The following is a 26,769-nucleotide window of genomic DNA, read 5'->3' on the forward strand; positions in this document are numbered from 1 at the left end:
AGTCATGCCAAGAATGAAATAGGCGAACCTTTTACAATTTATTGGTAGCATGCTGACATGCAATACTTCGAATCTTTAGAAGTAACATATTTTGTAGAAGATACTGATAAAATCAACCAGGTGAACGTTTTTCCACTACGTTTACTGTTTTTCAAACTTTTTTCAAATTTTTCAATTCGGGTATTCAAGGAAAACCATGCTGGATCAAGTCTTTTTGAGAATTCGGCTTGCCAAAATAAATAAATAAAATAAATGTAAAGGACTTTATCTCCCATGCTACGCTAACCATTTGCTCACTAGAGACTTGAATCCTGATCCGTAAGATTAGGAGGGTTTTTCAATCCATCTAGATGGAACTGATATAAAAGATTGTTATACTTTCAAACTTCGCTTGAATAAATATCCCATACGCCAATATTTATAAAGTCAGTTGAGCGTATCACTGCTGAATACGTTGATGATTATATGACTCTTTTTAGAAGACCTGCGTATCAAAGGACACTCATCTGGTACATCACATGTTTGGCTTTGTAGAACAAGAAAAATATGATATGTTGACTATAACATATAGAATGTTGCAGAAGGCTATTGGAGAGAGATAGAGAGAGAGAGAATTACAGAATATGAGAAAGAAGAAAGATTTTCTTGGGAACGGTTGATTCCTCCGATGAGGGATTTTTAAGTATGCATTTTGACTGTAGATCCGGTGTGTGTGTGTGTGTGTGTGTGTGTGTTCACAGGCCGGTTTGCCTTTTCTGAAGGAGGAAAAAACCCGAGTTTCCGATTGAAAAAAAACCCCTCTACCTCCCTTCCGTATGAAACTTGCTAATCACCTTTAATCGATAAGCATAAAGATGTGAATAAAACAGAAAATAAGAAAATTTGAAATATAACTGAATAAATACAGCAGTGCCGACGCAATTAATTACCTCAATAAAAATAGAGACTCATTTGGATTATAAGTAGAAGCCAACAGAAATCTGATACAGAATATAAAATGTTTCTTGTTTCCTTTTGCTTTTAAACAAAAACAAATCTTAATGTACATTAACATCTCGTTTTTTTTTTCTTTTTTGATTCGCTAATGCGCGTGTGTGTTGCACATAACAACAAAAATCTGTAGAGAAGGTAATACGAGCTTCACTTAGCTCGTATCTTTCTCTGAAATTAGTCTCTCTCTTTCTTTCTCTCATCTTCATCAAAAGCAATCCTTTATATACACACACTCCTCTCTAAAACTTGCCTATTTACAGAAAGATCTATTTTTTTCCCCTCTAAATAATAAACCGGAAAGCTTACTACCAGAAGCAGTAGATTAGAAGTGTTGCTTACATGCAAATCATCAATAATGCACGGAGATAAGTAATTGATGCCCATCTCCATAGCATCTTCATAAAATTATAATGAATTGCTATCGGAACAGGAGAGAATTCGCTGTGTCTTGGATCCAATACATAAGCTGGTTACAGCCAACAATACTTGAACTATTTAAAAATTAAACATCGTCAGAGCAAACCACGTGAGTTCGGCTAACAGCGCTACCATTAACAGAACCCATCTTTCTTACTATGTTTACTTTTCATGACTCTATCGGCTTTCTTGTTTCTTCGTTTTTTTTTTAAAGAGGGCAAGAAAGGGGAAATTTTTCTTCGATGCATGCACTTACATACACACACGTACTATCACCACCCCAGTGAGAACCATTGATGCATGCAAACGTAATCCCATCCACAAGCCGATATAGTATAGCTTTTCGGTATTGCCATATGCAGCCTGGGGCCAATGGGTTCTTTTTCTCTCTCTCTCTCTCTCTGTCAACGAAGCTACCGTAAAAGACTGCGAAAAATACTGACACACACATACACACACACAGACTTCTTATATTCACTATCAAAATCCCTTTCGTGATCCCAACTTTCCCCTTTTTCCATCGTTCTTTTTTTCTTTCTGCCAGCTCATCAAATCTTGTTTCCGTTAAGTGGGTCAGATACTCCCAATCTTTAAGATGTACCCTTTTCCTGTTTCGAGAGTAAACAAATAGCCACATAATCGTCACTATAGAGAAATAATACATTCATCTTTAAAGTGACGAAAGAGAGGATCACTGCAGACGTCCGGAAGGTGGCGACAATGTAGATGTACTTGTTCTGGTGGTGGAACAATTGGATACACTACAAAAGACGTGGAGAGAGAGAAAGGAGAAGTGCTGGGATTAGTTTGCATGCTATAGGAAATCCCTAAGTAGAAGACCCCAACGGAAAAATATCACACTGAGTTTGCACTCGACTCGGTGCAATTTATATAATTCTCTCTCTTTCTTACACTCTTTCTCTCTATATGTAGGGGATGTTAGTATGTTGCATGGACATGTATATACCGCGAAGCGTTTAAGTGAAAATATTTGCTTACGAATTTGCATTTATACATTGCATGTATTTTCTGCATACCTGATGAAGGAAATTAATTATGATGCATTTGTATACTTCTCAATTTTTTTTTTCAGAATTTCTTTAATATTTTATAATTTGATTACTTCTCAAAAATTTTAAACTTTCGTCTCTTTCATAACATTCCGATTTCTTAACTTCTTTCATAACTTTTTTTAAAATATTTGCAATTTCATGAGTTTTCATAACTTGACAATTTTTTTGAGTTTTCATAACTTGAGAATTTCATAAGTTTTTCTCAACTTAGGATTTCATGCTTTTTTTCATGACGTTAGATTTTCATGAATTTTCATAATTTCACGAATTTCACCCAAGGACAGAATTTCACGAATTTCCATTTATCGATTTTGACTGTTTTGTGTGCATCGTTGATGAATAAAATAACAAAGTAGATTTTATATTCTCATTTTCATATTTTTAAGAATGTTTTAGACTTTTATAATTTGATTTAGATTTTAAACAATTTAGAAATTTAAATTTTTCATGGCTTTTTGGACTTCAGAATTTCATGAATTTGTATGTATAGATTTGTTCTACTTTTCGTATACACGATGAAGATATTAAAAGATAATGCAATTTTATATCTTCTCAATTTCAAATTTTTCCAAAAAGTTTATATATTTTATATTTCATAAGTTTTCATATAATGTAGAATTTCATTAATTTTCAAACAAATTAATATTTCATGAACTTTCAAATAATTTAGAAGTTTGTGAATTTTTGGACAAATTTAGAATTTCATGAGTTCCGAAGTTACGAATTTGTATTTATAAATTTCTACTTCGGAACTCATGAAAACAGAGGAAAAGTATAGAAACTATAAACAGCAAACTGATCTGATGAAAGCATTAAAACTGGAGAGAGGGAACAGAAAAACATTGAAGAAAAATGGACTCATTTGAAGGATACAATCATCAAGGCCGCCAATGACTGCATAGGATTAAGGAAGAAGCACATAAAAAACCATGGATCACCCAGGACATTCTAGATCTAATAGAATGAAAGAAGAAAATACAAAACCTCCCTAAAGGAAGAAAGCAAAGACAAATATAAACATATAAAAAATATGATAAAGAGAAAGTGTAAAGAAGCCAAAGAACAATGAAGAAATGTAAAGAAATAGAAGATCTAACAGACACTGGAAGAATCGATAAAGCTTATAACATTATAAAAGGAATAAGCCAGTGAAACAAGACAAGAAGTACAATTATCAAAAATAAACAGGGGAATATACTTATAGATATGGAAGAAATTTCTGAAAGATGGAAGGAGTACTTAGAAGATCTATATAGTGGAAAAGATCTAGATGTCAAGGCCATAGAAGATGAAAGAAGACTTGATACGGAAGAAATTGGTCCATCTATATTAATAGATGAATTTGAATGGGCACTGAATGAATTGTCAGCCAACAAGGCACCAGGCACTGATAACATCCCCTCAGAATTAATAAAATACTCAGGAAACATAACTAAGTCATACCTTTTCAAGATCATAAAGGATATTTAGGAAACAGGGATCATCCCCAAAGATTTTACACAATGCTCTATCATACCCATTCCTAAAGTAAATAATGCAAACAAGTGTGAAAATCATCGAACAATAAGCTTAATATCATATGCTTCGAAAATACTACTCAAAATCATACAAAAAAGACTAACAAAGAAGGTCGAAGAATATGTTGGCAATGATCAGTTTGGATTCAGGAAACAGCAGGGGACAAGAGAAGCAATCCTAGCTCTAAGAACAGTTATTGAAAGAAGACTGGAGAAGAATCAAAATACTCTGATAGTCTTTCTTGACTTGGAGAAAGCATTCGATAGTATTGACAGGAATCAAATGTTTCACCTCCTAAAAACAATAAAGGTAGATTGGAGAGATAGATGGCTCATATTTAATCTTTACAAGCATCAAGAAACCCTAATAGAAGCAGCCAGCAATACAACAAAAACTGCAATAGCAAAAATACGTAGTGGTATAAGACAGGGGTGCTCTCTTTCACCCATATTGTTTAATCTGTACATTGAAGATGCAATAAATAAACCGAAAGAACTAATAGAAACCGGAACTAAGATAAATGGAATTGATATTAACTGGCTACGGTTTGCGGATGATATAGCGGTTTTAGCTGATAACGAAAACAAACTGAAAGCCACCCTAACAAAGATGGAAGAAATCTTCACACAGTGAACAAAATTATTAATTACAAGTAAAGCAAATCCAATGAAAATAAACCTGGAAATAAATAATAACCTACTACAACAGGTATCCTCTTTTAAATATCTTGGAAGTCTTATCACAGAAGATGGAAGAAACCAATCAGATATTAAAACACGAATAATCCTAGCCAGAAAAGCGTTCTATAACAGAAGAAATATTTTTACCAGTAAAGGACTTAGCATCCAGCTCAAAAAAAAGGCTAGCGAAAACATACATATGGAGCATTGCATTATATGGTTGTGAGGCCTGGACTCTAACAAAACAAGACATGAAAACGTTGGAGGCATTTGAAATTTTGTGCTGGAGAAAGATGATGAAAATTAGTTGGACAGAAAATAAAAGTAGCGAAGAAGTTCTGAATATAGTTCACGAAGAGCGGTCATTAATGAAACATCAATAAGAGAAGAAAAAGCCTATTTGGACACCATTTGAGGCATGGGGGGACTGATTACAGAAATAATGGAGGGGGACTGTAGAAGGAAAGAGCCCATGAGGCAGACCAAGAATTTGATATATAAATAACATAATGATGCTAACTGGCGCTGAGAGTTATGAAGAGATAAAAAGGAAGTCACAAGACAGGATGTTGTGATGTGCTGCTATATTTCCCAATTTTCGGATTGATGCACCAAAGAAGAAGACTTTCATATACATAAGGAAGATAATTCATGACAATAAAATTTTCATCTCTTTTCAATGTCATATTTTTTCAGAAATTGATGTATTTATAATTTCATGAGACTTTATTTATACTTTCAGTGACAGCACAGTGGTAATAAACATTCCAGGCATTCAATCATGAATACAGATGGCATTTTCTACATGAAGTAGAAATCACTGCATAGTTCAAAAAGCCTGGACAGAGGGAAGAATTCCCGATGATTGAAGTAGAGCTCTATAGTACCCATATATAAAAAGGGAAATTAAACTGAATCTGAGAATTACAGAGGTATTTCCCTACTGAGTGTTCCTGGCAAGATCTATGCAAGCATACTTGGAAAACGGTTGAGAAGAATTGTGGAAGAAAAGCTTGGTGAAGAACAAGCTGGATTCAGGCCAAATAGAGGCTTTCAGGATCAGATCGTCACTTTACGACAAATAGTCGAGAAAGCATGGGAATATAACAGAGATCCGAATTTAAGTTTTGTCGATTTGGAAAAGGCATATGATAAAGTGCCAAGAGAGAAGCTATTCAATACGCTGCAGTTATATGGTGTCAATGGGGCATTATATCAAGCAATACTTAGTCTGTATTTGAGTTGTAAGTCGGCAGTTAGAATTGAAGGATGTACAGGAAGATGGTTTAATGTTAAATCTGGTGTGAGACAAGGATGTACATTATCCCCTCTGTTATTCATTATCTATATGGATCACATTATGAAGGAAAGTGGTATTAAACATGATATCAGAATTGGAAATGCTAATCTGAGCATTTTGCTTTATGCAGATGATGTTATATTTCTAAATAAATCTGCCACAAGTCTGCAAGATTCCCTGACTAAATTGAATAGCTGTTGTAATAGATATGGTATGAAGGTCAGCAATAAAAAGACAAAGACAATGAAAATAGGCAGAATCATTGAAAATGTCAACTGTATTGTGAATGGAGAACCTGTGGAACAAGTAAAACATTTCTGCTAATTAGGTACGTTTCTTAGTAAAGATGGTAAATTAAATATGGAAATAGACAACAGAATCAACAAAGCTGGTATGGTAGGAAGTGAACTGAATACATTTATGTGGAATAAGAGAGAAATTAATCGAAACACTAAATTAGCTGTATACAAGATAGTGTTCAAACCAGTTTTAACTTATGGATCTGAGAGCTGGGTCAGAAGTAAAACACTTCACCAAAGACTAGAGACTGCAGATATGAGAGTCCTGAGAAAGATTATAGGCGTGAACAGAGGGCATCAATGGCAATATCATATTAAAAAAGAGGATATTAGGAAAGAACTTGATATTGTCAGCATCCAGGAATGCATTAGCAGAGCTAATCTCAGGTGGTATGGTCGCTTAAACAGAATGGGCGAGGAAAGATTAGCAAAACAAGTGTTCTCTGCCAGGTTGGCAGGAAAAAGACCAGGAGGAAGTCCAAGATATAGGTGGATTGACACAGTAAAAATTGCCTTAGAACATAGAAATATAAGATCTGTATTTAACAGATCTTATTTTCTATCTAACAAGTAACAGACTGATTTGGAGGAAAATTGTAGATAGAAAGTTAGTAATGATGTAAATTTTTCATGTAGTACTATCATATCCTGCACACCCCATCAGGGTAAATGTCAGGAGTTTGATGATGATTTGATGAGTTTTCAGAATTTCTTAATTTACAAATTTTCATTTATAGTTTCTACTTTTCATATAGATGATGACAATAAATTATAAGTGTAATATTATATCTTCTCTTCATTTTTTAGAATTTTTATATATTCTCGTTTTTAATTATTACAAAATTTCAAGAATTTTTAATATTGTAAAATTTAAGTAAAATTTCATTCTACTGTATTTAAAACAATTGCAGTTTAAAACAATTTAGTTATTTTATAAGTGTTATAAGTTTCATAAATTTTCATAATTTTTCATTAGCCTCATTAATTTTCATAAGTATCGTTAATTTTCATATGGTTCATTAGTTTCATTAAATCATAATTTGACGAATTTTTTATGCATTAAAATTTTTCAGGATTTTATATATTTTTAGAATTCCCCTAATTCTTTACAATTTTCGACAAATTTTTAAAATCTTAATTCCTATATAGTCACAATCTCCGAAGAGTTTACAAAGTTTTGTCTTTCAATAAGTTCACCAAATAATTGTGAATAAATTATTTTTGATGATTCCACCACGTGAACGCTTTATTTGGATTTATACGCTGAATAATCGATGTTTATATAATTTTTTGAGTTCTCTTCCGTTTACCAAGATTCTTTGTGCGGAAATTTTCTCCATACTGGTAGTTGTGGAACACATAACAGAACAACAAACCGCATTAACCACGTGAGAGCTCTTTTCCTATTGAGATTGAGTTTTCCACCTCACAGATCCCATTCTGGTCAAAACAAAGAGATTTGCTTTACAACACAGTATTCTCCGCTCATCTTTGCATAACAATATTACCGAAGGTATATGTATTCATGATAATATACTGTACTTAATCATATGTGTATGGAGCACATAAAGTAAATATCTATTATTAACTTGTGCGGGTCTTGTTTATCTGAGCTAGTTCCACACCACCAAACACCGACTTCCCAATTGCCGTATACATTAGCATTTCGAAAGGTCCCTCCGAATTATAGTTAAAACAACACTGAAAAAAAAATCAATTTATTTATCTGTCTATCTCTCTGTCTACGCTTGTTCCAGTAAACACACGCAAAGGATTAGAAGTTCTAATGTAAAACCTGGCTAACGTGTTCAATAGGTGGTTATTACAAACTGGCGTGGATTGGAATTTTAGTTTGAGTAGAACCTTTATGAGGTATGCAAATTATGAAGAATTAGTGAGACTCCTGTGGATATAGAACATTTAATGGCTATATAAGTTTCTCCATTCGGAAACTCGTATTGTTTATCCGCGAAACAGACAAATCCGGCAAAGAGCTAACAGTTAGCAAACACAATATACCAGTCTCAAACAGCCATCGTTGATTTAGTCACAATCAAAAAAAAGAACATTATAAGGACCATTATCAACATACTGATACCCAGATCAGAATCTCAAGCTGAATTCTATATATCTTATCTTACAGAAGAATTCCATTGGTGTATTGAGATTTATAAAATTAAAGATAGTAAAATACTCAGTGTTTTGCAAATTAGTATAAATAAACTAGTTTGTCAAACGTATACTACTTTAACGATAAACTAATATATACATTATGTAATCTTCAGAAAGGCTTTTAATTGCAGTGATCAATACACTGCTATTGTATGCTCCCTGATGCAAATCAAATCATTAATGATATACATGCTCGTGAAAGAAATCACAAATTTACAATGAAATACATGCTCCTGAGAGAAATTGCAATCAACAATGAATAGCAAATAATACCTGATCTTGAAAGAAGTTAGAAATAAACAATAAAATGCATGCTCTTGAAATAAATTGGAATTAGCAATAAAATACATGCTCTTGAAAGAAATTGGAAATCAACAATAAAATGCATGCGCTTGAAATAAATTGGAAATCAACAATAAAATACATGCTCTTGAAATAAAGTGGAAATCAACAATAAAATGCATGCTCTTGAAAGAAATTGGAAATCAACAATGAAATGCATGCGCTTGAAATAAATTGGAAATCAACAATAAAATGCATGCGCTTGAAATATATCACAACACACAGTAGTGATTATTATACACTCTTTTTATTAAGTATGTTTTTGAATATAAGTTTATAGCTAGCTCTAAATTAAATCATGCTGATATCTATTCCCAGAAAGGTACTGCATGATCTACTTTCACCTAATCATAAAACGATCAGACGTCATAAAAAAACATAAAGTGAACTAATCTAGAAATAAGAAACAGAATAAATTACTGAGCATCTCAGAGATGAACCGAGCAAGAGCTAACTGTAAAAGGAACCTTGATATCTTCTAAACAAGATATCAAGCAACAATTAAAATTCCCCCTGGGACCTTTTTTTAAACCATTCTTCCTTAGCCTAAATGAAACAATATACATCCTAGAAACCACTTCAAACATTCTTCAATGAGCTCTAAAACGTTCCTTAAGTGTATCTAGAAAGATTTCAATGCATGCGGTTCAACAGAGCATAGTAACTTGCTCTTCCAATCATTTTGAAGTACTGCATGCTCCTGAGTGTCACATACGATGATATAACTAGATCATATAATCATTGCTAATAGGTGATTGGTTTCAGCGTGTAATCGCTTTTATTTATTGCAGTTAAAATCAATAGATTTCACACTTATAATATGATACATGATCACCTACAAAAGAGTATAATCATTCCCTTCTTTTTTGCTGATTACTGTTTTCAATATGTAATCATGGTAAATGTATGATTATAGTGATGTCATCACTATTAATATATAGGAGGTAAACGTAATCAAATAAGGATCGATAATTCGTGATCATGGATTTTATCCATAAATAGAACGAAGACAATGAAAATAGGCAGAAACATATAAAACGTCAGCTGATTCTGAATTCTATACAACAAGTAAAACATTTCAGCTACTTAAGCACAATTTTTAGTGAAGATGGTAAATTAAATATGGAAATAGACAACAGAATCAGCAAAGCTGGTATGGTGGGAAGTCAATTGAATAAATTCATATGGAATAAGAGAGAAATTAGTCGGAACACTAAATTAGCTATGTACAAGACAGTGTTCAAACCAGTTTTAACTTATGGATCTGAGAGCTGGGTCAGAAGTAAAACACTTGACCAAAGACTAGAGACCACAGATATGAGAGTCCTGAGAAAGATTATAGGCATGAACAGATGGCATCAATGGCAGTATCATATTAAGAACGAGGATATTAGGAAAGAACTCGACATTGTCAGCATCCAGGAATGCGTTAACAGAGCTAATGCATTCCTGGATGCTGACAATGTCAAGGAGGGCAGAGGAAATATTAGCAAATTAAATGTTCTATGGCAGGAAAAAGACCAAGAGGAAGACCACAGTATAGGTGGATTGATACGGTACAAAGTGCCTTAGAAGATAGAAATATAAGATCTGATAATGTTGGCGTCTTAACAGATAACAGATTGATTTGGAGGAAAAATTACAGATAGGAAGTTAGTAATGGTGTCAGTTAGTGGTTCTCAAACTGTGGGGCGCCATCCCTGGGGGTGCGCGAATAGCTTGAAAGGGGGGGGGGGGCGCAACATACTTTCCTACAGATAAAAATTAAAATTAAAAATTAAAAAATTAAAACTGAAAATGCACCCGAGCCATCATCAGTGGACGTAAATGAGCAAGAACAACTCATTGATCTCATTAGTGATACTTCACTGAAAAGTAAATTTAAGGAATTGTCTTTGTCAGAGTTCTGGATACATATTACTTATTTATACGAGAAAGAGTTTTCTGCTTTGTCAGCTATGAAGTCAAAGTATCGTTCAAGACTAAATATTGATAAAGAACTTAAAGTAGCCATTTCTGATATTACACCACGTTTTGATAAACTTTGTTCTCAAAAGCAGGCCTATCCATCACATAAGTCTTTGACATTTAAATGTTTGATTATTTGTATAGAGAAAAATTAAATACTTAGTTAAATATTGTTTCATTTCAGTACATTCTTTGGTTAATTGCAAGTGTTAAAACTAACTTTGAATTATTTTGTGTCAAGAACTGTTTAATAGTATGTAGAAAACACAAAATAAACTGAATAAAACGTCAAACTTAGCATGACTTCTATTTTGATAAATAAAACCGGCGGGGGGGGGGCTGACAGTATTTTCTCTTTTGTCAGGTGGGGCTGAGCGGTAAAAAGTTTGTAAACCACTAGTGTAAGCTATTCGTTTACTATCATAATATCCTGTACACTCCTTAAGGGTGCATATCAGGAATTCGATGATGATGATGATGATGATAAAATAGTAGGATATGCTCTTTTTGATATCTGCGTTTGTTGCATACTTTGCCTAAATCTGGAAATATGAGTATCATGTAGGAATGTAGTATGTTATCTATTTATCTGTCTCCATAGTGCGTATATGCTAGAGTCAATGACATATATGTTTACCAATCTCTAGATTTTGGGATGTTGAGCTTGGAGACCGCAATTTGAATTCTATCAAGGATTATTCATCGATATTAATCAAGATAGGATTAGGGATAATCCATCAAAATCAATCGAGGTGGGGTTAGGGAGAATCCGTAAAAATCCATCAAGATGGGATTAATGGATTATCCATAAAGATCAGTTATAGTGAGTTGGATCGCAGATGATCCATCTGGATCAGAAATAGGATTAGGGACGTTCAGTGAACGACACCTGGTGGGAATGGTTGGCTATTCGGCCAACGTGTTCGCTCTACAACAAGCAGGCTGCAGGTTTTGATCTCACTGTGGGCATGGATGCTTGGGATTGTCTTTAGGTGGAAGATGAATTTTATCGCCCAGTGTGAGACAACCTCCACGCTATGTAAAAATAAACAAAAACTTACACAAAAACATAAAATTGATAAAAATTAAAAGTCCTTAGCTTACCCAAGGTACAAACGTACTGTAGGCTTACTAATAAATTTCGTGGATGGAACCACATAAAAATAATTAAATTTTCTGTTACAAATTTTAGAAATTGTTAAACTTCAAACCAGAATATCTGTTACGTACTCCTACTTTAAACTGGAAGATACATTTAGTTTTGTTAAAACTAGAGGATCAGTTCCCATATTGTACTTATCCGAAAGACTCGTAGGTTCTTTTTCTCTTAATGAACTTTAATTTCACAGTAAATCGAAAGATGGCACCACATATATGCAACCTTGAGTAATGCACCCCTGCAATACACACCTTATTCTGTATACCCAATAATAACTGATAGTTCAGAACATCTCTATAATAATAACAATTCTTTTAGGTGTCTCTGGGCAACAACAAATATTAACTTCGATTCTATTTTACAATTTGAGTTACTAAACAAAAACCTATAATCTCTATTGTGATAATCATTAACTCAGAATAAACGAAGAAATAAAGATAGTATCAGCTCTAAGTCTAGGATGATTGGGGTGATTAAGCTCCGAATGGAAGATGAATCTCTGACAGGCTGGAAGAAGTTAATTCTGGTTAATAATCGAGGTTTACGGGTCATATTATTATTCATAAACGTTAATCTTAAACCTTAATCCTCTATCCATAAATCTTAATCTACAAAGGTATCTTAAAACATAAGTGATTTGTTAATCTACCTTTGGAAGCAAGACTGTCTCAAGGATTCATGAAAAGAAAAGTAAAATAGTGTAGTCAGCAGATACGACTTTTTAAACAGTCCTTATGAGGGAAACTTATAATATTTTGCTGTCTGTTCAACAATAATACAAACAAAATACAAGCAAACGGTATCGCATCATTTGTTATAAATAGATTAGTTATATAACCATATACGTTACATATATGTTTTTGTTATAATAAAATATATATAACTTTACCCTAAACAGAAACTTAACCCTTTTTTTAACACTCATCAAACATAATACTGGTTATGTTGATAAAATAACTTGTTTATTTACTTAGATATCACAGATTTTTACTGAACTCTAAGTGCATACTAATCTGTTCGTGTACATCGACTAGCTGTACTAACAATGTCATATTCAGATCAATAGCCATGAAAATGTAATATATATTTTATAGGCAAAATATGTTTCATTCAAGTAAACAACAGAAAAATGGATTCAAATATGAATCCGAATAGACAGAAAAAATAAATTAAATATAAATATTTGAATTATCTGTTCTTCAGCGGAATCAGACTATGCATTTCACACTATTAACAATATAATGGCCTTAAAACGATGTGTTTTAAACCATTAAAAGACAGCACACACACACACACACACACACACACACACACACACACACACACACACACACACACATACACAAACCATATAAATATATAAGATAAAGATTAGAAATAAATATATATCACTTTACGATATTTACATTATACTTCCATACACTTTTCTGTTGTTTACTCAAATAAAAATTCAATTTTTCCTATAAAACATATATTACATTTTTTTATATCTTTACAGCCCTCTTTAGATTCTGTAAATATCTTTCTTTCGTTTTTTTTTCCTCCAAATATTTTATATTAATATGGTAAAACATACATTTGTTTATGCATCTCTGCGACCTCAGTATGATAACACTGCTTTGCATAGGCATGTATACAGTTAAACCCGTATACAATTCGAATTAACATAATTCGGATCTATGAATTTATCTATGAAATATCTCGTTGAGTCTGACACTTATTTTGTATTTCATGAATAGGATCTCTGTAATCAAACTACAAATGAGTAAACAGTAGATAAGAGTTATGTAAATAGTGGATAGTAAGACTATTGCTTGCAAAGACAGCCGTGTGTGTGTGTGTGTGTGTGTGTGTGTGTGTGTGTGTGTGTGTGTGTGTGTGTGTGTGTGTGTGTGTGTGTGTGTGTGTGTGTGTGTGTGTGTGTGTGTGTGTGTGCGCGCATCTGTTGTATATATATATGTGTGTGTGTGTGTATATATATATATATATATATAGAGAGAGAGAGAGAGAGAGAGAGAAGAAACTTCCAAGAGATAAACAGAGAAACAATAATAAAAAAAAAATAGTGCTATAAGGCTAATTAATTTTAACTAATTAATAAGGCTAAATAATTCTCTCTCTCTGTCTGAGAGAGAGAATAAAAGAGAGGAAAGAACGAAAGAAAAAAAGACAAGGAGAAGAAGAAAGATAGATAGAGGGAGAAGAGAGCAAAAGAAAGAGACAGAGAAGGAGAAAAATACACAGAAAAGTAGAATGATAGACAGAGAAGAGATAGAAAGATGAAGAGAGATAAGAGAAAGATAGATAGATATAGAGAGAGAGAGATGAAGAGAGAACGGAGATAAAGTGAAGGGGGAGAAAGAAAAATAAAGAGATAGAGCGAAAGTGAAAATAAAACACAGGCGCAAGTAAGGAAAATAATAATAAAATAGACAGAGATCCAGAAAGAGAGAAAGAGTAACAGAATGAAAAAACATCAAAAGTGACAGAACATAGACCTTCTAACCCTGAGAATAAAAAAAAAGTCAGATAGAAGAGCAGCTACCAGCACCCTAAACACGTATAGAAAAACAGACAATACTTAGATGTTAGTATATCAAGGCTTTTAATAATTCAATGGTCAGAACTGGATTAGCAGTCATCGGCTTACTTCAGCGCCAGACTTATAGTCCACAGAGTCTACTTCGTGGTGTTACCTCATCGCTTCCTATCGCGGTGTGCTAATTACCACCTTTGCGACATTTATTTTTACAAATCTTTTTACTGGAAACCCCCATCTAAATTCCCCCGACCTACTCCACATAAAAATCATCGATTGAGCCTTCGTTCTGTGTGGGTGTGTGTGTGTGTATTTTTTTTTTTGTGTGTGTCCGTGCGTGCGTGTGTATGACCCAAATAAATAAAATGTGTCTCCTTACCTTTTCTCCACAAAGCCATTAACTCGTTGAGGACGAGATTAATCAGCCATTTTCCGATACTATCTAAGCCCGTTAGCTGTACAGCGTGTTTCTAAACAAAGAAGCTGACACAGATAACAAACTCACTGTACTTGTGTCTGTCTACAACGGCAAATATCCCTGAGGAGGGGCAACTAACGTCATTAATGTTTGAAACTATGGACGATTACCAAACGATTATCAGCATTAGACTGACACTTCTCTTGCCACGGGGGGCGCGTCTGACGGACCCGATAACCGTACAGAGGATGCGGCTAATGTCTCACACGGAGTGTTAAAGTTGTACTTGACAAATGACCGAGAATTTTGAATGCACCTCGCTCTCTCTCTCTCTTACTCTTTCTATCTCTCTCTCCCTCTCTCTCTCTCTCTCTCTCTCTCCGATATATCTCTAGATTTGTCTTGTTCCGTTTTTTTTCCTTTGTGGTTAATTAAGGAATTTAAAAAATGTTTGCCAACCCTATTCATCGGAGAATTCTTCTTCTACTACACTTGAGAGCATCCTGGTTGTCACCTAAGGCTAATATACATCTAGATAAATCTAAAAATAACACGTTTGATAGGTTTTACAGCTATTTTCCTATACAAGAAAACGTCGTTAGGCAAGGTGACTTTTTTTGGAAAAATAAAATCTAAATGTAATGGATTGTATAGAAGTGAATCAGATAAAATGACTAAAAAAATAATTTCTTTTAATAGCAAATTTCTCCTTCTTTACCACAAGTCTTTAAACTTATATGCATACTTTAAAAATAATTAATTGTAATGAAAAAATAATTATTGAGATTGCACATTGCATCAACGCGTTTCAATTATTCTTAAAGAAACTAATCACACTTCGGTCCAACGAAGAAACATAATAATTAAAAATAAAAATTGTTAAAATCTTCATTATATCCATACTTTAATAAATTGGCTTTTATTTGGCAAATTAACATTAATAAAAATGGGTACTTTTCATTGTTCATTTCCGTTGTTTTTCAAAAACGTGCTGAAATCAACAACAATGAAAATAGAAATTTGAACTCTCTTAACAGCAGACGACATAACGTAAATTTTTAATTGTTGCATCAAAGCGAGAAAAATTTTCGTTTTTTTTTTATTTTTATTCTTTATCACTTTAGCAAGCTTATTTCATTTCGCTTGAATTTAAATACCTTCCACATACTTAAAACCAACACGCTAAATGCGGTTTAATGTTCGCTAACTGATTAAAGCCTTCAATTAAACGAAGGTTAAAACAGTAATTATACCAGATTATTAACAATAAAAATAATGTGATTAAACGAATTACAAATAAATACTCCTTTCTTCTTTTGCGTTTACTTTGAAATTAGCTTTAAGACACAAAAGAAGTCTGCCACCATCATCCCGTCTGCAGTTACAACAAAATACAACCACACATTCATTTGTCTAGACCCAAATTAACCAAATAATCCAAAAGCTCTCTCCTACTAACAAGAAGTGACGGGACAAACAAGGGCACTGATGCATCAGGCCGTATCATTTCCCATACAAAATGTGCTTAAGGCATACATGCGGAAGACACATCGCCAGCTTACCTCTTTCTTTCTTTTAACCCTTATATCTCTCGCGCTAGCGATGTCCTTCCTCTAAGCGTCTTTCTCCCCCTTTCTTTCACTCCCTCTACAAGTTGCTGTACAAAAGATAGGATGAATAAATAAATTAATTGCATAAAAATTGTGAGTACATTGGATTTTAGCGGCAAATTTGTCCTTTGACGTAGCCTTTTTTTTTCTGTTGTTTTGTGGGGTCTTTAAGAAACAATAGGAAGTGGGTAGATGAATATTAACATGTTTATTTATTAGTCAGATTTTAAAATAGTTATTTTATTATGGAAAAACACTGGTATGAAAGCCATGTGACGCAAAACTGTGTCGACTCGTGGAACCATGATATGGGTCTATTGTTTGGTGAGCAGACATTAAAGTGAGTTTGTCACTCAGCCGACACGGAAGTTGAAGAAAATAGGATTTGTTTTCATTTAGTGATGGAGATAGGAAGTGTAAACAAAAGCAGCGTATTTATTATATATATTTTTTTAAAATTTTTCTGAAAGCGTTTTACAGTTTTCGAGTTTTGGTAATGCAGTATCAAGTCTATCCATTCAACATTTTGAAGTCCTTAGGTTATTTTGAACATTGTTATAGTTTGTAAAATGATTTGTAAAGAAGAAATAAATAAATAAATTGGCAATTGATCAACTAGCGATTTTTGGCTTCCCCTGAAACCTCTGGTCGATGTTAAGTAAATTTCAAAAAATTGAAATTTGCAATTCTCAATTGCAAATTTCAAATAATTGAAATTTGCAATTCTCAATTGCAAGTTTTTTCGTGATAATATGAACTCGCTTATTATTAGCAGAACTCATTTAATTATTCATAATGGATTCGGTTATTTAGAATGACAAGACTTTTCTGATGAAATATTTGGTTGTTTATAGAAAACATTGGCTACTGCAAATGCACGAGGTATTTTTTTTTTTTCATTATTTTTATTTTAAGACTTATTTGTTTTGGTTTCTACAATGTTATAAATCGTAACAAAATTTTTTTTAAAAAAAATGGAATGAGTTAAATATTCCCGCTGGGAATAAAAAATCCCAGCGGGAATATGTTAAGTCTTAGAAATGACGGAGAAATACAATTTCTCTGTTATTTCTAAGATTTAACAAAAGACAACAACATAGTCGAATATGTCATTAGTTTTATAAGGACCTTTCCAATTCCAATCACTTTTAGAAAACTATGCTGGTTTATCACTACTCGGATTAGCGTATTATTGCACTAAAAATATGAATTACAATGAAATCCCAGGATTCCATGAAAATTAATGTTGAATGATGCCCGCATTTTTTTTTTTTAAGAATATTATTATGAAGAAGAGTTCTGTTATCTGTTTTATCATTAACTTCTTCAAGGTAAGCTTCTTTAATGTATTTTTATTCTAATCCCATACATAAAAGATTGGTCCACTTACAGGACGTTATTGGCATTGATAGGTAGAAGGCTGATAAAAAAGAAAACGTATTCTGATGACGCATTCCTTTTGTTTTGAAAACGAGATTGAAAACGTGGATTTCAACTATTTCTAAGCATTATTCGAGTGAATGTGTAATATTTTGTTTATCAGTATTATTTCAAGAGTGGAGTTGTAAATAAATGACACTTTTATAAAGCTGGCAATAAAGCGAATAATGAGATGAGAGAAATATTATTGAAAAGCACAATTTCAGTTATACATAAAATTCTTGAATTAATTATTTATAAACATTATTTGATTAATTAAAAGGCATGGATTCAATTATTTAAGGATGATGTTCAATTCAAAACCTTATTGTTTGATTTTGAATGTTTTCATTTTTGATTTGCGGTAGAAACAACTCAGACGATCCTCTAATCTGTGTGTGTGTGTATGTGGGGGGGGGGCGTTTTCTTGTTTTCTTGTGCCGTTCCACTATAAAACTAGCCAATTTCTTATTCATAACCATTTTTCAAAAATACAAATCAAAACTCGCATTCCTAAACACTACATTACTCACAAATAAACTTTAGTTCAGCAATTTGTAAACATTATGCATAAACTAGTCCACTTTGTAAACATAACCGTCAATAACTGAATTCTACTGTTTGTAAACATTCTGCATAAAATTGAATCCAGTTATTTGCAAACATTCCGCATAGAGTCCAGTTTGTAAACATAACCTTAAATCTTCTTTGTAAACATTCCGCATAAACTACAGTCCGGTTTGCAAACATTCTGCATATACTGGTTTGTAAACATTCTGCTGAAGTGGAATCCAGTTATTTGTAAACATCTGCCTAAAGTAGAGTGCAATTATTTGTAAACATTCTGCATAAAATATAATCCAGTTATTTGTAAACATTCTGCATGGAGTCCAGTTTGCCAACATAATCTATCTTGTTGGCAAACTGGATAGATTATGTGCAAACATAACCGCAAATCTACTTGTTTGTAAGCATTCTACTGAAGTGGAATTCAGTTATTTGTAAACATTCTGCATAAAGTGGAATCCAGTTATTTGTAAACATTCTGTATGAGCTAGAGTTCCAGTTTGCAAACATAATCATAAATCTACTTGTTTGTAAGCATTCTACTGAAGTGGAATCCAGTTATTTGTAAACATTCTGCATAAAGTAGAATCCAGTTATTTGTAAACATTCTGCATATAGTAGAGTGCGGTTATTGGTAAACACTAAGCATAAACTAGAATCCATTTGTAAACTTTGAGCATAAAGTTGTTCAGTTGTTTGTAAACATTACTCATAAACATGAATCGTGTTATTTGTAAACATTACTCATAAACATGAATCGTGTTATTTGTAAACATTATTCATAAACCTATGTTCGATTACTCTCTTATATTCTTCTAAGCCTTTTTGCTAACCATTGTCTCCATCATTTTCTGTGTTAATAAACTTGAATTCAGTTATTCATAAAACGACCCATGAACACTACTTCGAAGTGCTAAATAATAAATATTAACTCTAAGCATATTTGAAAGCGATAAACGTTAGCTATAAGTATGATATCAAAGCGATAAACATTTGTTCATAAATTAATTTTAGCTGATAAGCAATCATAAATGTAAACATTAAACATTTCTCATAAACATGAACTTACATTAGTTAAAAAAGTGAATTAAAACAAAAAATGTTCGTTTTTTTTTACATGGTATTCATAAATAAGTACTCACCGACACTAAATACTAAATGAACATTGAACTATTAAAAAAACGCTTTATCAATTTAGAAATCGTTTTCTTTCTTATTTATTTCTTCTTTTAACATAGCAACATAACCAGTCATTAAATGTGTAATTTCTGACCTTCTAACTTAATTCTGACTTTGTAGCTTCGATGTAACTACATGCACTAAGAACTTCTCCATGCTAATAGTTAGTTATCAATGATGGCGTGACATACAAGTGTTCACTTGCTTTCGAACCAAAGATACATTCCTGGCATTTTTTAGCGAATGGACTCCCTACTGTGTAAACCCTCAGGTGATATTAAACCCAGCAGTCAGCACTTGGCATTATAGGAAGCATTCTTTGACAGCGATGACCGAATGGGAGAGAGAGAGGAGATATCCCACAGACTTAGACATGCATAACTTAATTTTTATAGCAACCATAACTAATGAACTCCTTGTAAAGACTTAGTTAATGAACTACTAAAACAGTTGCAGACATTTATAACCTCGTATTTTCACATTGACTATTTGTTTTCTCTTGTTCACAGTAATTTTTTGAAAAATTAGTGATATTTCGAAATCGATCTGCCTTAGCTTAAGTTCCCAAATATGATCAAAATATATAACTCAGCTAATCATAATTTTACTTATCAAAAAACTAAACTAAGCAAAGCCTAGAATCATAGATTTTTTCTAGTTTGCATAAAAATTTTCCTATACCGAAAAATGATTATTCTTTTTAATTTTTGCTATAACTTTTCCATTTTAAAAATTGCCTTTCCCTTCAAAAAAATTTTGAAATCCATAATATTTTTTATCCCAATAAACAATAATACTTGACAGTGAGATATTCATATTTGAATTTTATATAACCTAAAGGCATCTCGATTTTTTTTTAAATATATAAATAATTTTATTTTCAAATTATTTGAAATATTTCTCAAAATATTTGAAAATGCTTAAATTTTGAAATAAAATTTTGAAATAAAAAATTCTTGAAATAAACAATCTTAAATTATTTATTTTCAAATAATTTGAAAAACGTCTTTAAAAGAAGTTACGAAAAATATAATTTGGTATTTCCCCGAAAACATGTATTTTTTATTGCACTATGATTTTTTTTCATTGTAGAATAAAATATGTTTAAATGTATTTATTTTTCCTTTATTTACTTTATTTTTAAATAATAAAATATTTAAATATTTCTAAAATGTCACCTTTATCAAAAATTTTAAATTAAATTTCAAATCTTAAATTATTTGAAAAAAATTGAAGTATGAAATTGCATTTGTATGTTTTTTTTTCAAAAATGTATTTTTTATGAACCAATATTTTTTCGAATAAACTATGTTTATGTAAGTCGTTAATTTTTCACAATTTTTAAAAACATTTCTCAAATGCTGGACAAAATTTTTTCAAGACTTTTCTCGAATTTTATTTTTCCAAATATTTGAAAAATAAAATACGAAAATCTATTTGAGGATTTTTATTTTCATGAACGTGAATTGTTTTAAAACCAAGTCTTAAAAACTGAACTTGTTTTTTTTTAAAGCTATGTTTAATCTAATTATGAATCAGGAAGAATCTGTCAACAGTGATTTTTGATAGACTCGTCACTCCTGCTGTGTCCGGTGATTTCAAGGTTAGTGCCACAATTCCTATTAACTTGAACCGAATGCAAAGGATACGCATGATCACCCAACCAATCTGTCGAAGGTAAATTTTTTTCCCCTTACAAATCTACGTGCTTTTTTTTATTCTATCGTTTCGCATTTTTCTCCCTACTACTATTTTCAATTTTGCTGTAACAAAAACTATTCCCAAATAATGTCCAACGTGGCAGAAATACAACAACAATCGTAGAAGCACGACTTCCATTTTTTTTTTTATTATTTTCTTTCCCCCCCATTTACTCATCGAATAATTAACCCATATAAGTAGGCCTAAAAATCCAGCTTCTTGTGGGAGCCCATTATTTCAAACAGTGGAGCGACTCGACCATCTATTGTAAGGGTTAACGCCCCACGAACGACGACTCGTGCCGGGCGAATTCCCAAACCGCCGTGTCACCGTTGCATTGAGAGTTGTTGTCCGTCATTGCCGTTTCCAAGGTCGACTCATTCTACGTCTTGCACGCACACACACACACACACACGCACACACCGAGTACCAGTATAATTGCCGATTCTGAATCATGCCAATTTTATGGCTCTCTGACGGGAAAAAAACCTTAAATTAGGGAACGACCAGGGTTCGGAACATTGCCATACCACGTTCCAACCGGTTGTTGCCTGCATTCTTGTCGTTTTCACGAGGCTGGCGACTGTTGAGGTGTTCCCGTGATTCCAGGAGATACGGAAAGCGAAAATACGACACACACAATACATTCATTTCTCCCACGCATGCGTGTTTTATTAAATGTTTTAATGGTGTTGAAAAGTAAAGCATCTTCTTGCTTTTGATCTCTCTCTCTCTCTCTCTCTCTCTATCTATCTGTCTATCTCTGTCTTTACATCGTCGTGTGGACTTCACGTTCTGTCTCTCTCTGTATGTGTTATTTTTTTTCTCATTCACTTATTTCCCATTTTTTCTATCTATCAATCTTCCTTTCTCTCTCTCTCTCTCTCTCTATCTGTCTATCTATGTCTTTACATCGTCGTGTGGACTTCACGTTCTGTCTCTCTCTGTATGTGTTTTTTTTTCTCATTCACTTATTTCCCATTTTTCTATCTATCTATCTTCCTTTCTCTCTCTCTCTCTCTCTCTCTCTATCTATCTGTCTATCTCTGTCTTTACATCGTCGTGTGGACTTTACGTTCTGTCTCTCTCTGTATGTGCTATTTTTTTTCTCATTCACTTATTTCTCATTTTTTCTATCTATCTATCTTCCTCTCTCTCTCTCATTCTGTTACTTTCTTTTGTTCCGTCACTTCTTAGTTTTGTCTGTTACTACGCTCGATTCTTTCCCCTCTGTATTTATTTTTTTAATTATTTTTTCACTCTCTCTCTTATTCTTTCGTTCATTATATTTCCTCTTAGACGTCGATTTCATTCTTTCTCTTTTTTTCTAGGCCACTTATTTCCTATTTTTTTGCCTATCTTCTTTCTCTGTATCTGCAATTGTTTTGATAGATTTATTTTTCTTATTTGCACTTGATACGAATCAAAAAAAAAAAAAAATTAATTAATCACAAACAAAAATGCTCAGATCTCCTGTTACGCCAATGAACTCTGGTAGAAACTTTAATATTTCCAAATGCAAATGATACTGAAGAGGTTATTACAAAAACCAAATAAGTAAGAATTACCAACCTTAATAAAAACTCTAGTATTGTCTTGTTGTAACAGTGTGTTTTTAATCCATTATTCTACTTCTTCTTGGCATGCTCAATTCCTTCCGACCGGGAAAAAAAAAAAAAAAAAGGAAATGCAGCATCAGTGAACTCTGATATACATTTGTTGTATATCTACAAATGGTAGAGTCCCAAATAGTCATATATGGATCTCGTAATATTGCTATAGTTATGCAAACTATCCAGACAATTAACAGTTTAAAATATAACTGTTTTATATATAAATATATATTAAATTGATATAGAATTAACAAATTAAAATTTAAAAAATTAAAAATATATTTAAAATATTACAATTCGCATATCTGATCGAAATGCTTCTGTCTCAAATGAGACGATAGTAGCGCCACCTAACCATTTAATTCCAATCACAGATTAGCAAGTAAATCGGTTTTAAAATACATCTGATTTAAATCAATAGTCATAGTACATAAGAACAAGACAAAAAAGTAACAAAATATTTTTGTTCTTAAGGCCCATTCTTTTCCCTTTTCTTTCATTTTACATAAAGCAGAGAAAATAGTAAATATGTTTATATTATCATTCTACTCCCACGTTTCAACTGCGACCTTGGAATCTATATAAAAATCGAAGATAATTACACTAATCCAACAGTTGTTTTTCATATACTATCAGACCATACGTTGCTTGTTCTAAAATCACACGAAAATAGATAGACTCTGACCTATACAAATGATATTTCTGTCGACCCGCTGAGGTTAATAAAAGGTCATCACAATCAATAAAAGATAGCTTCAACGACAAGATGAAATAAACATGCACAGCTACAAGAAAAGACGCTAATCAAAGATGAGTATTTAATATTTACTTTATTTAAAAAATAAAATGGTGTATTATAATTTTGGCATTAATTTAAAAAATTTTTATTTTAATTAATAAAATATTAGATTTTCTGAAATAAGAATTTTAACTATATTCTTTTTTATCTTTATTCTACTACTGATATGTCACTATGATATTTTAAATATTTTTAAATAAAATAAGAGTACCGAAGTTAAAGATGAGTGATGTCGGAAATTTAAGATAATGTTGTAGTTGGGGAAATAAAAGCACGAACGTGATGGATGATCAATAGCTGTCCTTGTGCTCTTTGCCATAAACTATCTCACCAAGGTTGAATGATTAGCACCTGCACTAATAATATCAGTGACATAACGCATAGCTCAAAACAAAAATATCAACCTATAGCGTCTATTAACAGTCTATTAAAATTTTCTTTTCCTATATCTTTGTGAATTTCATGTGAAATTCACAAAAATATAGGAAGAGAAATTTTAACAGGCTGTGAGTAGACATTCCAATAGAAATTTGAACAATATTAGACTAGATATTTTTATAGAATATTTAACAAACTCAGAGTAAATATTTGTAAAATTCTTACAAAATTTTTTATAATTTTAAAATGATGTGAATAGATTTTAATATAAAGTTTTATCAGAATATGAATAGATATCCTAACAGAATATTCTTAAAAATATGAACACAAGGCTTATGAAATATGCACAGTGTTGTGAATATAAATTCTGTGGATATATTCTTATTGCATTCATCTTTCAGTAACAAACAATACTATCAAATTGGTTTTGAATTACAATTCAAAATTCAAAATTTCAAACAAATTGAAATTTTGAATTTTGAATTTTTTTTTCAAATTAAAAATCTGCGTGAATTTATAATTCATTCATCGTAGCAATTGACAAAATTTTTGTGTCCACTGTTCTCTTTTTTGCAATTTTAAAATTTGAAAATTTCATTTCTAAGGTCCTTTGAAGAAAAAAGTAGTGACGTCACTCTCATTTGACAAATGTAACAACGCCATTAAACTATCGTGAAGTTAAATTTTCATAAGGCCAAGTAGATGGTTCTAACAAAGGTGAAATGATTTAAAATGTTTTCATCAATTGATGAAAGACAAGTTTGTGCATTGAATTTTATTTTCTATTGACATATTCCTACGAAGCTCATTGAATTTATTACTTTTATTAAATGGAATATTTTTCAACTTATCTGTTCTAATCAAATCTTCCACTTGTGATTCATGTTTTCCAATTCCAATCTTTAAAATTTCCAAAGCTCTTATTTTGCGTGCGATTCACATTTGCACTTTTTTGAAATGTCAGTTGATCCTGACGCACAGTTGAAAGCAAAGAAAATTCTTCAAGAATATCGACAGTTTGAAATATTCTTGAAGAACTTTCTTTAATAAATTCGGGAATATTCTTAGCACATTTGAAATGTGGAAAGACACCTGGAGTAGATAAAATTCCGTCAGAAATCCTCCATTTCTGGCCGAAATCGAGTCCTGGCTGTACTGTATAATTCAGAAGATCTGGTCAGATTGTCAAATTTCAGCTGATTGAAGTGGAACTCTCCTAATTTCCATCTATAAAAAAAAAAGAGAATAAAGCTGAATGTAAGAATTAGAGGAATTTCTGTAATAAGTGTTTCAGGTACGATTTAAGCAAGCATGCTTGAAAAGAGGATGAGAAACATTGTGAAAGGGAAGTTGAAGAATAACCTGCTGGATTCAGACCAAACAGAGATGATCAAGATTAGATTTTCATTTTAAGACAAATAGTTGAGAAATTGTGGGAATATGACAAGGATTCCAGATCTATATAACTTAAGTTATATAGATCTGGAAAAGCTTTTCTCTGTACAACAAGGTGTACAGAGAAAAGCTTTTCCAAACACTATTATGGTAAATGGAACATTATTCAGAGCAATCCACAGTCTATAATGAAGCTATCAGTCAGCAGTTAGAATTGAAGGAAATACAGGAAGGTGGTTTGATGTAAAATCAGGGGTAAGACAAGCACATCATCCACATAGATCACTTTTGAAAGAAAATGGCATTCGGCCTGATATAAGAATTGGAGATGTCAAACTTAGCTCTTTACTTTATGTAGATGAGGTTGAACTCCTAAACACATCCGCTACAAGTCTGCAAGATTCTCGGACTAAATTGAATAGCTGTTGTAATAGATATGGTATGAAGGTCAGCAATAAAAAGACAAAGACAATGAAAATAGGCAGAATCGTTGAAAATGTCAACTGTGTTGTGAATGGAGAACCTGTGGAACAAGTAAAACATTTCAGCTACTTAGGCACAATTTTTACTGAAGATGGTAAATTAAATATAGAAATAGACAACAGAATCAGCAAAGCTGGTATGGTGGGAAGTCAATTGAATAAATTCATATGGAATAAGAGAGAAATTAGTCGGAACACTAAATTAGCTGTATACAAGACAGTGTTCAAACCAGTTTTAACTTATGGATCTGAGAGCTGGGTCAGAAGTAAAACACTTGACCAAAGACTAGAGACCGCAGATATGAGAGTCCTGAGAAAGATTAGAAGCGTGAACAGATGGCATCAATGGCAATATCATATTAAGAACAAGGATATTAGGAAAGAACTTGACATTGTCAGCATCCAGGAATGCATTAGCAGAGCTAATCTCATGTGGTACGGTCACTTAAACAGAATGAGTGAGGAAATGTTAGCAAAACAGGTGTTTGATGCCAAGATGGCAGCAAAGGGGCTCAAAGGAAAACCAAGGTGTAGGTAGATTAATTAGCTCAGAAATGCCTTAGAAGCACGAAGTGTTAGATATGATAGTACAGGAGTGTCCACAAGTAATAGATTGATTTGGGGGAAAGTTGTGGATAAGAGATTAATAGTAATGTAAACTGAATCGTATAGTGGCTGTCATAGTAGCCTGAACACCCCTACAGGATATATATATATATATAAGGAAATTGATGATGATGATATCTAC

General features: G+C 32.4%; 1 long non-coding RNA gene across 1 annotated transcript in view; it reads left to right on the plus strand.

The window, feature by feature from the left end:
• Window positions 1-26,769, plus strand: part of LOC150102223 (uncharacterized) — a 47,631-nt gene that overhangs the window by 13,154 nt on the left and 7,708 nt on the right. The window contains exon 3 of the long non-coding RNA XR_016548932.1: window positions 21,167-21,256. This is a non-coding gene — a long non-coding RNA (uncharacterized LOC150102223). The remainder of the gene's footprint in view (window positions 1-21,166; window positions 21,257-26,769) is intronic.

This window comes from Typopeltis vanoorti, chromosome 10, assembly GCF_054136105.1.
Source record: "Typopeltis vanoorti isolate ZY-2024b chromosome 10, IOZ_Tvanoo_1.0, whole genome shotgun sequence".
Classification (NCBI taxonomy): Eukaryota; Metazoa; Arthropoda; class Arachnida; order Uropygi; family Thelyphonidae; genus Typopeltis; species Typopeltis vanoorti.